The following is a 10,358-nucleotide window of genomic DNA, read 5'->3' as shown; positions in this document are numbered from 1 at the left end:
GAAGTTAAATACAATTGAAAATTTTTTCGAAACAATTTTTTTTCCAATGTATTTTTAAGAAAACCTTTTACAGTTAAAAAAATTTAAAAAATATTAAGCAATCATTTATATGTATATTCTCGGATCACACTCCTCCGGCACATTCTGAATAAATTATGAGCGTACAATTCACCTTTCCTCCCACTCTTACACAAGTTTATCACAACTTCTTTGTTTTTTTCTTCCTGGTTTGTGCTCACAAATATTTGTTTTATGGTCTGAATAAATATTTTACTTTTGCGTCCAAGTTTTGGAAAGCGCCCGGTAGTAGGGGGGAAATCAAATGTGTTCATATTTCCACTTGTTCTACTTTAATTTGTTAGAATGGATATCACATAAGCACACGCCTACAACATGGATACATACATATGTATATCCATCATTACTTTCGACACAGGCATAGAAACGTTCCAACTACAAGCATAGATATATATAGCTGCTCACTACTTTCAAATGCATCACTACATTCCTACTCTCCTTAACTGTATACCTTAATTCGCATATACATATATAGCATACGAAAGTGACGTGAGAACGAGTCAATGAGCTGATGAAAGTTTCTCACTCAATTCTGAGTTGTTGAAAGTAATCGAAAATATTGGCGTAATATAAGTGGTGCCGATGTGCTGGTGGAAACTAAAAGCCATTGAATGATGAATTTTGTCAAAATGGTATTAAATTAAGGAGAAATATCTCAGCTGCAAGTTTTGGAATTTGGCATAAGGATAGAGCGCAAAGCAAATGGTACTTCGATAGCAATTTGAAGCTCTAAACGAAAAAAAAATTTGTTAAATCTAGGTCTATGATTGATTGAAGGGGTGAATTGATAGGCATGCCGATGAAACTATTACAAAAAAATCCGAAATAATTGAATCAGTGGGTATTGGAAATATATTTTTTATTAAAAGGAACCGTTCCTGATGAGAGCTTCGATATAAAAAATTTCAGATTGAGGTCTTTTGAACATTATTTCGGAGGATATTGAGTTAGCGGAATTGATTTTGGTCATCATTACTTTTTTTTTAAGAAATGGGCATTCTTATGTCTTCTAGAATTTTGTGGAATAACACATCTAAGCTCCCAATTTTTTTTCTACAGTGAATACTCACTTTAATATACTTAAATTACTTTTCTTGCTTTACTGACACTTTGGCAGGTATCTCAACCTAGGCCGTCTGTCAGCTGCATAAAGTAACATACTTATACTTGCAGCGGTCTTAGTAGCGTCAAAAATAGTCGTCGTGTGCTGTCATTTCAAACCGGCAAAGTAATACACCACTCAAAGTTCGGAAATTAAATTTTAAATTTGCAATTTCCTTTTCAACATTGACACAATTCTAGAGCAATACACCTGCAATCGCAAGTCTATGTGGTGTTTACTGACGGACATTAACGTTAACAACGGTACCAAATGACAAGTTTAAGCGCGTTGTATCGTGGCAATATCAACTAATGCATTTATTTGCGGAAAGGTGGCGGTACAAAACATGTCAGTGTTGAGTACGAGGAATGTTGTGGATGAGAAAGTGTAATTGTAGAGAGTATAGGCGTCACTAGCTTCATGCAAGAACGCAAAAGTACAAGAATGGTTAGATAATTTCGTGAAGACATTGTTTAAATTAGCTCATTATCATAGAAATCTTTGCGTATCGAAAACGGGAAACTAAAGCTGCCTTATAACAACTGTTCAATCAAACTCAAGTGCTTGTATGGAAATCTTTTTTATTTGAGTAGGTATCTTCACAAATTTTGGCATAGAATGTAATATATATTGTATAGAATTAAAACTATATTTCTGAACAAATTGTTCAGATCGAAAAACTATAGCATATAGCTGCCATATAAACTGACCGATCAAACTCAAGTGCTTGTATGGAAAATTTTTTTATTTGAAAAGATAACTTCATGAATTTCGGTATACATAATTAGATAAGATATTTATATAATATTCCAACAAATTATTCAGATCGGCTGACTATAGCATGTGGCTGCCGTATAAACGGACCGATCAAACTCAGGTGCTTGTATGGAAATCTTCTTTACTTGAAAAGATATTGTAACGAATTTTGGCAAGGATTATAATTTAAATTAGTGCTACATTCTCCGAATTATTCGAGATCGAGCAACTATAGCATATAGTTGCCGTACAAAGCGATTGATTAAAATCAGTGTAAATATCTTTTTCACGCTTTATGTTATTAGAAATGCAGCTGTGAGTCATATTATAGAATAGAGGAGATCTGACTTATCCGACCACCCTCGTATATTACTGCACAAATTATTTTTTGACAGTTTTCTACATAAAACTGCATGAGCACACACTGCTTTAGTAACGCAATGCTGACCCAGTGGACCAAACATTTTGACTGTCGTCCGTTATACAACAGCATAATTGAGTTGTCAGCGTTAATGGAAATTGCTAATTGTAAAATTTATGAGAAACGAACATTCACACACACACACGAACTACTGCATACTTGATATTTCCACAAAAATAGCATTTATCGAGTATTCTGCAAGCTTTTTACTGCTCGAACACAAAGTTCACAAGTAATTATACCGAAAGTACCGTTAGTTTGAAAATTGTAATTGAAAATTTTTACTGCATTTTGACAAAATTTAATTAATTGGCTAAAAGTGACTTAGTGTATACACTTGGCTTTGATTTTCTATGGAAATCATTGCGTTCATTACAGTTTGGCAAGCAATGGCTTTCTGCGCACACTTTTCCAAATAAATTCGATATAAAATTTCGCACAGCTCATTACACACACACACACATATATAGATAACACTTCCCGTTACACTTCTGCTCGCTGGCTTATCGCAATTGCTTTGGCGAAGGTCAAAGTTGACATTGACATGTTTGATAGTTTTAATTGGTTGTGTATGAAAGGTCAATTGGGAATATGCAACTATTTAATTTGTTGAATGACTGCACGGAGCATTGGCTGCTCGGACAGGTGGACGCATGCAGTTCGTAATTAATTGGAAAACAAAAATTCAATTGAGAGAAATGACAAAATAAAATGGAAAAAATGGAAAAGCGTATAACAAAAGAGTGAAATGGGAATTAAATTAGTTTGTTGGAGTGGGGCTGGTAGAAAGGAAGAGAGACAGAGTGTGACTACTCAAATTAGCAATAAAGAAATAAGTACGGAAGTACAAACTTTTAGCACAATTGACAATTATCGTCTTCGCAAAAAAATAAATTAAAATTTGTAAAATTATATGTATATTATATATTTGTGGAATATTTAGTATTATTTCAGAAAAAACAAATTTACTTAAATATAAAAAAATGTTTGTGTGTACATATATGCTCGATTTAGTGCTTCAGTTTTGAGATATCGAGTTGGAATTTTACACATGACTTTTTTTCACCAAGTAAAGAATTCAGTTGTTGGAATCGTCGTTATCCGATAAATGTAGCATATAGTGGCCATATAAATTGACTGATCAAAATCAAGTTTTTTGTTTGACAAGATGTCTGCATGAAAATCGGTAGAGACTATTATCAGCGTTAACTCAACAATTTTCGAAGAAAATGTTCAGATTGAATCACTATAGCACAGAAACTGTATAATAAAATTCAAGTTTTTGTATGGAAAACTTTTTTATTTGAAAATTTATTCTCAAGAAATTTGGCATAGATGATTGCGCAAAACCACTCTATAATCTGTGAATGTATTGTTCAGTTGGGACAGTAATAGCATATAGCTGCTATACATACTGAACGATAAAATTCCATATCTTTTAAGGAAAACTTTTTTATTTGAAAAGTTATCTTCACGAAATTCACCATACTTTATTGTCCAAGGAAACTCTACAATCTTCGCACAAATCAGTCAGCTCGAACCACTAGAGCATATAGCTCTCATACAAATTCACCGATCAAAATCATGATAAAGTTCCTTTCATATACTTTATACCATTTATAAAAATGCACTTTTGTAGGGAATTATGGTTTCTGCTTGTTTTGTGGGTATTTTAGACATAAAGTGCGATAGCTTTAATAAATAGAGTAAATATTTTGTCTCACTAGGGAAAAATTATAATCGCTTAAAGTTGCAAATGCAATTCAAATCTCGATATTGTTTCACCACTTCCTTCAAAAAGTTGATCCTTCGTTCCTCATATGCAATATACCGTTATATGTATGCGTATATTAATGACTGTAATACCTTTTCAAGCATTTTTTTTCACAAACATTCATTGCCAGCAATCAAAGTGAGCTACAACACTTCTGACACAAGCAATTTAATTAATTGAAGTAGCTAAGCGTGCTTTTCCAGGAAAATTTTAGTCAAGAAATGTGCAAAGCACTCGCCAACCGCCCCTTTTTTGTTTGACTAAAACTTTTGTTACAACAAATTCGCAATTTACAGCTCATCAGTAGCAGCAGTTGACACCAAACGCAGCAAAAAGTGGCTGAGCACAAAAGCGATAATGAATGAAAGTCAGCGTAATTGTGTGACGATTTGTGCATACATGCATTCACGAAGAAGGGCCGAAGTTTTGCCACATACAAGTGCAAATGTGTAGAAGTTTATTACGCGCTCTAGGTGGTGACTACCTACAAAAGCACTTAGATGCATATGTATGTATGCACCAATACACGCATAAGTATACACAAATACATATGCGCGACACCATACATGCATCGAACATTTAGTGCGAACATTTGTCGCTATATGTCACTCATACGCCACCGCCGCCCGGCATCGTCGGCGCTAGGTTACGTTTACGCCCGTCAGCGTTATGTGCTACAGCGCTGCCAACTGATTGCTTACAAACAAATTGCACGCTAATATCTACTACTTTTTGTTGTTGTTGTTGCCGCTGATTTATTATTATATGGTGCGCGTTGTTCTTGTTGTGGTCCATTGCTTGTTTGTTGTAAGTAAACATTTTAATTTAAAGCTTTCTTTTTGTGGCGCAGCTTCTCGCTTTGTGCGCTTTTCGTGTGTGCCTTTACTTTCGCCGGCAGTTCACTGCTTTGCTGTTTTATTTCTACTTCTTTCACAACCTTTTTACTGTCACTTTATTATAGTTTTTCTCAGATTTTTTTCTAATGTTTTTTGTTGCATTGTCCTTTAGTGCTGGGTAAAACTTGTTTATTCCCTGTCACACAGCTTGGCTTTTGCCGAATGTGACAGTTTGAGATGCATGTACATTGAAAACAAAATGGCGTATGCGTTTGCATTAATTGCCACATGTGACAAGAGCAGTGCGCGCTGTGACAGCCATGTGACAGATGGCTAAAAGGTAGCTAATGAAAATGTGAAAACAAACGCAAATGTAAGCGGAAATCTGTAGGAAAAAAAAATACATTTGGTTGATATTATAGCAAGCAAATAGTTGTGGGGCAGAGGCGTATGGTCAAAATTATTTAGTTGGTGCTTGTTTTTTAAGTTATAGTTTAGCTGAGGTTTGTAGCTTCAAGGCCATTTTGTAGAGCTTTGTCAACGAAAATTTCAGAATATGCGTTTTCAAGATTTTTCTTAAGATTTTCAAAATATTAAAATTTCAACTTGTGCTCTTTTATGTTGTAATTTTTCCTCGACAACAATTGTTTTTGCTTTAATTCCAAAACATACGGTCATTTTTCACGATTTTGGCAAATAAATCATAACGAAAAAATTGAAAATATATTTTTTTAAGATTTTCAAAACGTCAAAATTTTAACTTATGTAATTTTATATTGCCCTTTTTGAGTGAAAGTGGTGGGTATTGCTCTAATTTTAAGACAGACGGTATTTTTTCACAATTTTAACAAACAAATAATATTATAACAGAAAATGTGAAATTCTTTTTTTTAAAGATTTTCAAAATCTTAAAATTTCAACTTATGTGCTTTTATGTTGCTATTTTTGAATAAAAGTGGTGCTTGTGGATAGAAGTGATGGGACATTTTGCACGATTTAGGCAACAATTAATAACAAAAATGTGGAAAATTTGCTATATTTGCGCAAAATCATGCTAATTGCTCTAATGCATTAAGTTAGGATATGAAAATCGAAACGGAGAACATTTTAAATGTTAAAAAATAAAATAAATAAAAATAATAATACACAAAAATAAAATTTTAAAATTAAAAGAAATAAGTGAAAATGAAATATGCAAAACAATAAATAAAAAAGCAAAAATCGGTACATTTGAGATAAAATAAAAATATAAAGAAAATAATTTAATAAAAAATAATAATTTTTTTAAAAGTTGCCTAAAGTAACAACTTTCAACTTAAGCTCTTTACGTTTTTATACCGCGTTTAAACTGTTTAAAAAGTTAAAATGAAAATGAATTTATATAAAAAAACTTCATTTTGACAGTTTTTTCTGTATGGCAGCTATATGCTATAGTGGTTAGAACTGAATAATATATTGAGAGATTGAAATCTTGCCTTAGAAAATAATATTCTTCGAATTTCGTGAAGATAACTTGCGAAATAAAAAAGTTTTCCATACCACAACTTCATTTCGATAATTCAGTTTGCATGACACCTACATGTATGCTATAGTGAACCGATCTTCAAAAATTGTTAAGGGATAACGGCACTATCTTGGGGAGTAATCCATGTCAAATTTCGTGAAGATATCTTTCGAAGAAAAGTCTTTCTTACCAGGACTTTATTATTAGTATGAAAGAGTAGGAAATAACGGATTTAAGATTCACGTCAAATTTCGTGAAGGTGTTTTGTCAATCCGTGTCGAATTTCGTGACCGCATCATATCAAACAAAAAAGTTTTCTCTCCAAGCATCTCATTTTGAATGGTCAGTTTGTCTGGCAGCTGTAGGCTATATAAGTCCGATTCGATATCTTGTAGAGAAAACAACATGTACAAATTTCACAAAGCTGTATAGACAGACGGATCGACAGGCTTTGAACAGATATGTACGTATATATTTTATTGTGTTTCCGCTGTTTTCTGTTCGGGTTATTTTCCCGCTTTATTTTTCTGTTCAACCTCTCCAACTTTTCAACGATTTGTAGCTCAATGCTGCGATGTGTGCAAGCTAGCGGTATTATTTCTCAAAAAACGCTGATTTTCTACTGGCGTCAAAGTGAATTGCCGCGTACTTCAGGTTTCTCTCAATTTGGCGGAAAATGCCTCATTTAAGGTGGCGTATAAGCGTGTGCATGTAATTGGAAAGGCACACTCTACACACGCCAGCTTTCGCTGAAGGACTTTACATGCAGTGCAACATTTTTGCGTTTGGAAATGTTGGCTTTCATTCCACTCGCTTTTCATTTACTCTTCTTTATTTTTAGGAAACTATTTTTTGTTTCTGTGCCACTCTTTTATTTAATTTTTTACCTTTATCTGCGTTTTATTTGCACACACAAAGTTTGTGTAGCTCACGCTGTTGTTGTTCTTGTTGCTGTTGTGTTTTACCCCCTAATGATTAATGCACGAAAATTTTCACGCTCATTACGTTTGCATGGAATGCCCTCACACTCGCACAAAATAAATAACTGAATCGAATGACTGCTGCGTTTTCTTTAGCATACTTTGCCAGCTGCTTAGCAGGAGATCCAGGAGTTGCAAAATGCGCGTCTCATTTGCATTGCTGGCATTGAGAGAGGCAGATAGCTGGCAGAAATTTACCTTTACTGCATAATTTCACACACTCAACAGTTTCAGAAACTGTCAGTGAGGCAGTCAAGTAGTCCGCCATTCAGTTTGTCAGTCAGTTTGACATTCACATGGACAGTCACTTGGACATTCAGTTTGTCAGTCGCTTTTACATTCTGTTTGTCAGTCAGTTTTACATTTAACTTGTCAGTAATTTTGCCAGTTGGCCACACGTGCCATCAGTCAGGTAATTAACTATTCAAACTCTGTGGAACTTAACTCTCTCACATTATCATACTCTCTACCTCCCAACCTCACTTTCACACCTTGCTTAAGCCACCGCACTGTCAGTTATCATATAAATCAATTTGTCTTGCTGTCAATTTGCCAATCAACAGTTCGTCAGTTGGCCATCACACCACAGTCATACGCAAACACATAAATATGTACATACATACATATATATTGGTATGTATATATACATATGTACTATATATTATTTTCCAACTCTTTATTTTTCCTTTAGTTGTCAAGCCAGCTCATTGCCCCTCGCATTCCTTTCGCCCTTTGTCTTGTTACTTTTCAGTGTTATCCTTTTGCTCAGGCTTTTGCAAGTCAAATGATATGCAATGCAATTTTAATGCATTATTTGCTCGCCTCTTGTGCGTAGTTTTCTTTGGCCCTTTTGAGTTACGCTGTAACAGAATTGTATTAAAATGTTAACTAGGCCATGGCGGTGGTAGTTATAACTTTCACCTGCTCTTTATTTGTTGAAAAGGGTTTTTTTATACGGATACAATGATATATTACTAGGTTTATAGTTAAGCAAGAAAATATATAATATCATAGTATAAATTTAAGAAATAAAAAAAATATTCAAAAAAAGAGTTGATTAAAAATGTAATAGTATGTATGTAAAGTTTAGTTAAGTTAAGTTAAGTTAAATTATGTGAAGATAAGTCGAGTTAAGTTAAGTTAAGTAAGTTTAAGTTTTAGTTTAGTTTAGTTCCTTATGAAGGCATTATCTTAATTTCGACCGATCAGTTTGTTTGACAGCTATTTGCTATAGTGGCGCGTTCTGAACGATTTGTTCGGAGATTATACCCTTGACTTGGGAAATAATTCATGTCAAATTCCTTATACATACATATGTATCTTATTAATATCTTAGTATTAAAAAGTTTTCAACAGAAGGACTTGGTTGTGAGCGACCAGTTTATATGGCAACTACATATATGCTATAGTAGGCAGATATCGGCGACAAGTGAAAATAATAGCACCTTATGAGGGGTTTATAGTAAACTCTGGAACAAATGTTCATTTTTTGTTCAATATTTACATACAGACATACAGTTTGGCATATACTGCATGATTAATATTTGGCGTTAAATGTTTTATTTTTGATTTTGGCAAAAAATTATAGTATCCACTTATATGTTATTAAAAGTTTTGCTTATAATGGGTATCACAGACATTGAACGGCGATTTAAGGGCTCTTAGTGAGTCATTAGTGGCTGAAATATTTTCCAGCTTTAGAAAGATTATTTAAATATTCATCATTTCAATCTACATTTTAGATTTAAAAAAAAAATGAACTTTTTGCATTTTTTGCCGCAATTTAAATAAATTATAGGTCATTAAATATTTTATTTGTTGTTTCAGGATTTTTTAGTATTTATTGTTTAACGACTGTATTTCTTTTTCTTCTTTTTTTTTTTTATTAATTTACATCTTCTGCGTCCTCAGTTCCAGCATTGTTGTTTTAARTTTTCTCAATTAATTATATTTTTATTTTTTTTTTGTTTTTGTTGATTTTTGCACTTCATTAATCCACTTGACGCGCAAATTAAATTTCACTTCATTAACTACATTATTAACAATCAATCACTCATCATCAAGCTGCCCGATTTTTGCGCTATATTCAATTCCCAAACATTAACACATCATTCATCTTATTTGCTTACATTTGTGGTTTTACGCATATTTGAATTTAATTCACTAATTGATGCAATAAATAGACTTGCAATTAAATAAACAGTGTTTGGTGCGTTTCTATGGAATTCACGCAGAAATTTGCTTATGATATACCAAATATGAGCACTGTTATCTAAAATTTTGAAATTTCGATAGAAGCATGGATTATTGGGGTTGGTTACAGAAAGTTATTATTATTTTTTTAAAGTAATAGCGTCAAGTAGAACATTTTGTTTAGTGGTAAGCCAATGATTATATTAATACTTTTTTTATATTGTAAGACCTAAATGTAGGCACGTGAGCAAATGAGCATCATTTGGCAATAATATAATTTTTCGATTTACTTGTCTTTGTGCAATAAGACACATCTTAGCAAAAATATTATGTAAAACAGTCTGAAAATTTGAACCAAGGTGCTTTTAGCGCCATCTATCTGCAACTGTTTTCTTTAAGAATTTTCCTCCGTCTCGTTTCGGTTGATTTTTGATCGATTTCAATTGCCAGTGTCTTTCCCTTATGATTTACATCCTTCGGCCTAAGCACTTTTTCTAGAATTCTTCTCTTCTTGGAGTTTACTAAAATTAAACAACTGTCATATTTACCAGGCTTTCGTACTTAATACTTTCAATATTCTGCTTCGCAAGTTATTTTTCATTTCATTTTAATTTAATTACAATTTTAATTTTAATTTATTTTTATGCAATTGTAATTTTGTTTTAATTTTAATTTTAATTTTAGTTTTAGTATTAATTGTAAATTTCTTTTAAT

At 32.8% G+C, this 10,358-nt stretch overlaps 1 protein-coding gene across 1 annotated transcript in view; it reads right to left on the bottom strand.

The window, feature by feature from the left end:
* The window catches only part of LOC108974634 (1-phosphatidylinositol 4,5-bisphosphate phosphodiesterase), a gene marked incomplete in the record, with an annotated part of 132,751 nt that overhangs the window by 22,760 nt on the left and 99,633 nt on the right, over nucleotides 1-10,358 (bottom strand).

The sequence above is a fragment of the Bactrocera latifrons genome, unplaced genomic scaffold (assembly GCF_001853355.1).
Source record: "Bactrocera latifrons isolate USDA-ARS-PBARC rearing strain unplaced genomic scaffold, ASM185335v1 scaffold_57, whole genome shotgun sequence".
NCBI lineage: Eukaryota > Metazoa > Arthropoda > Insecta > Diptera > Tephritidae > Bactrocera > Bactrocera latifrons.
This window is presented reverse-complemented; position numbering and strand designations above follow the sequence as displayed.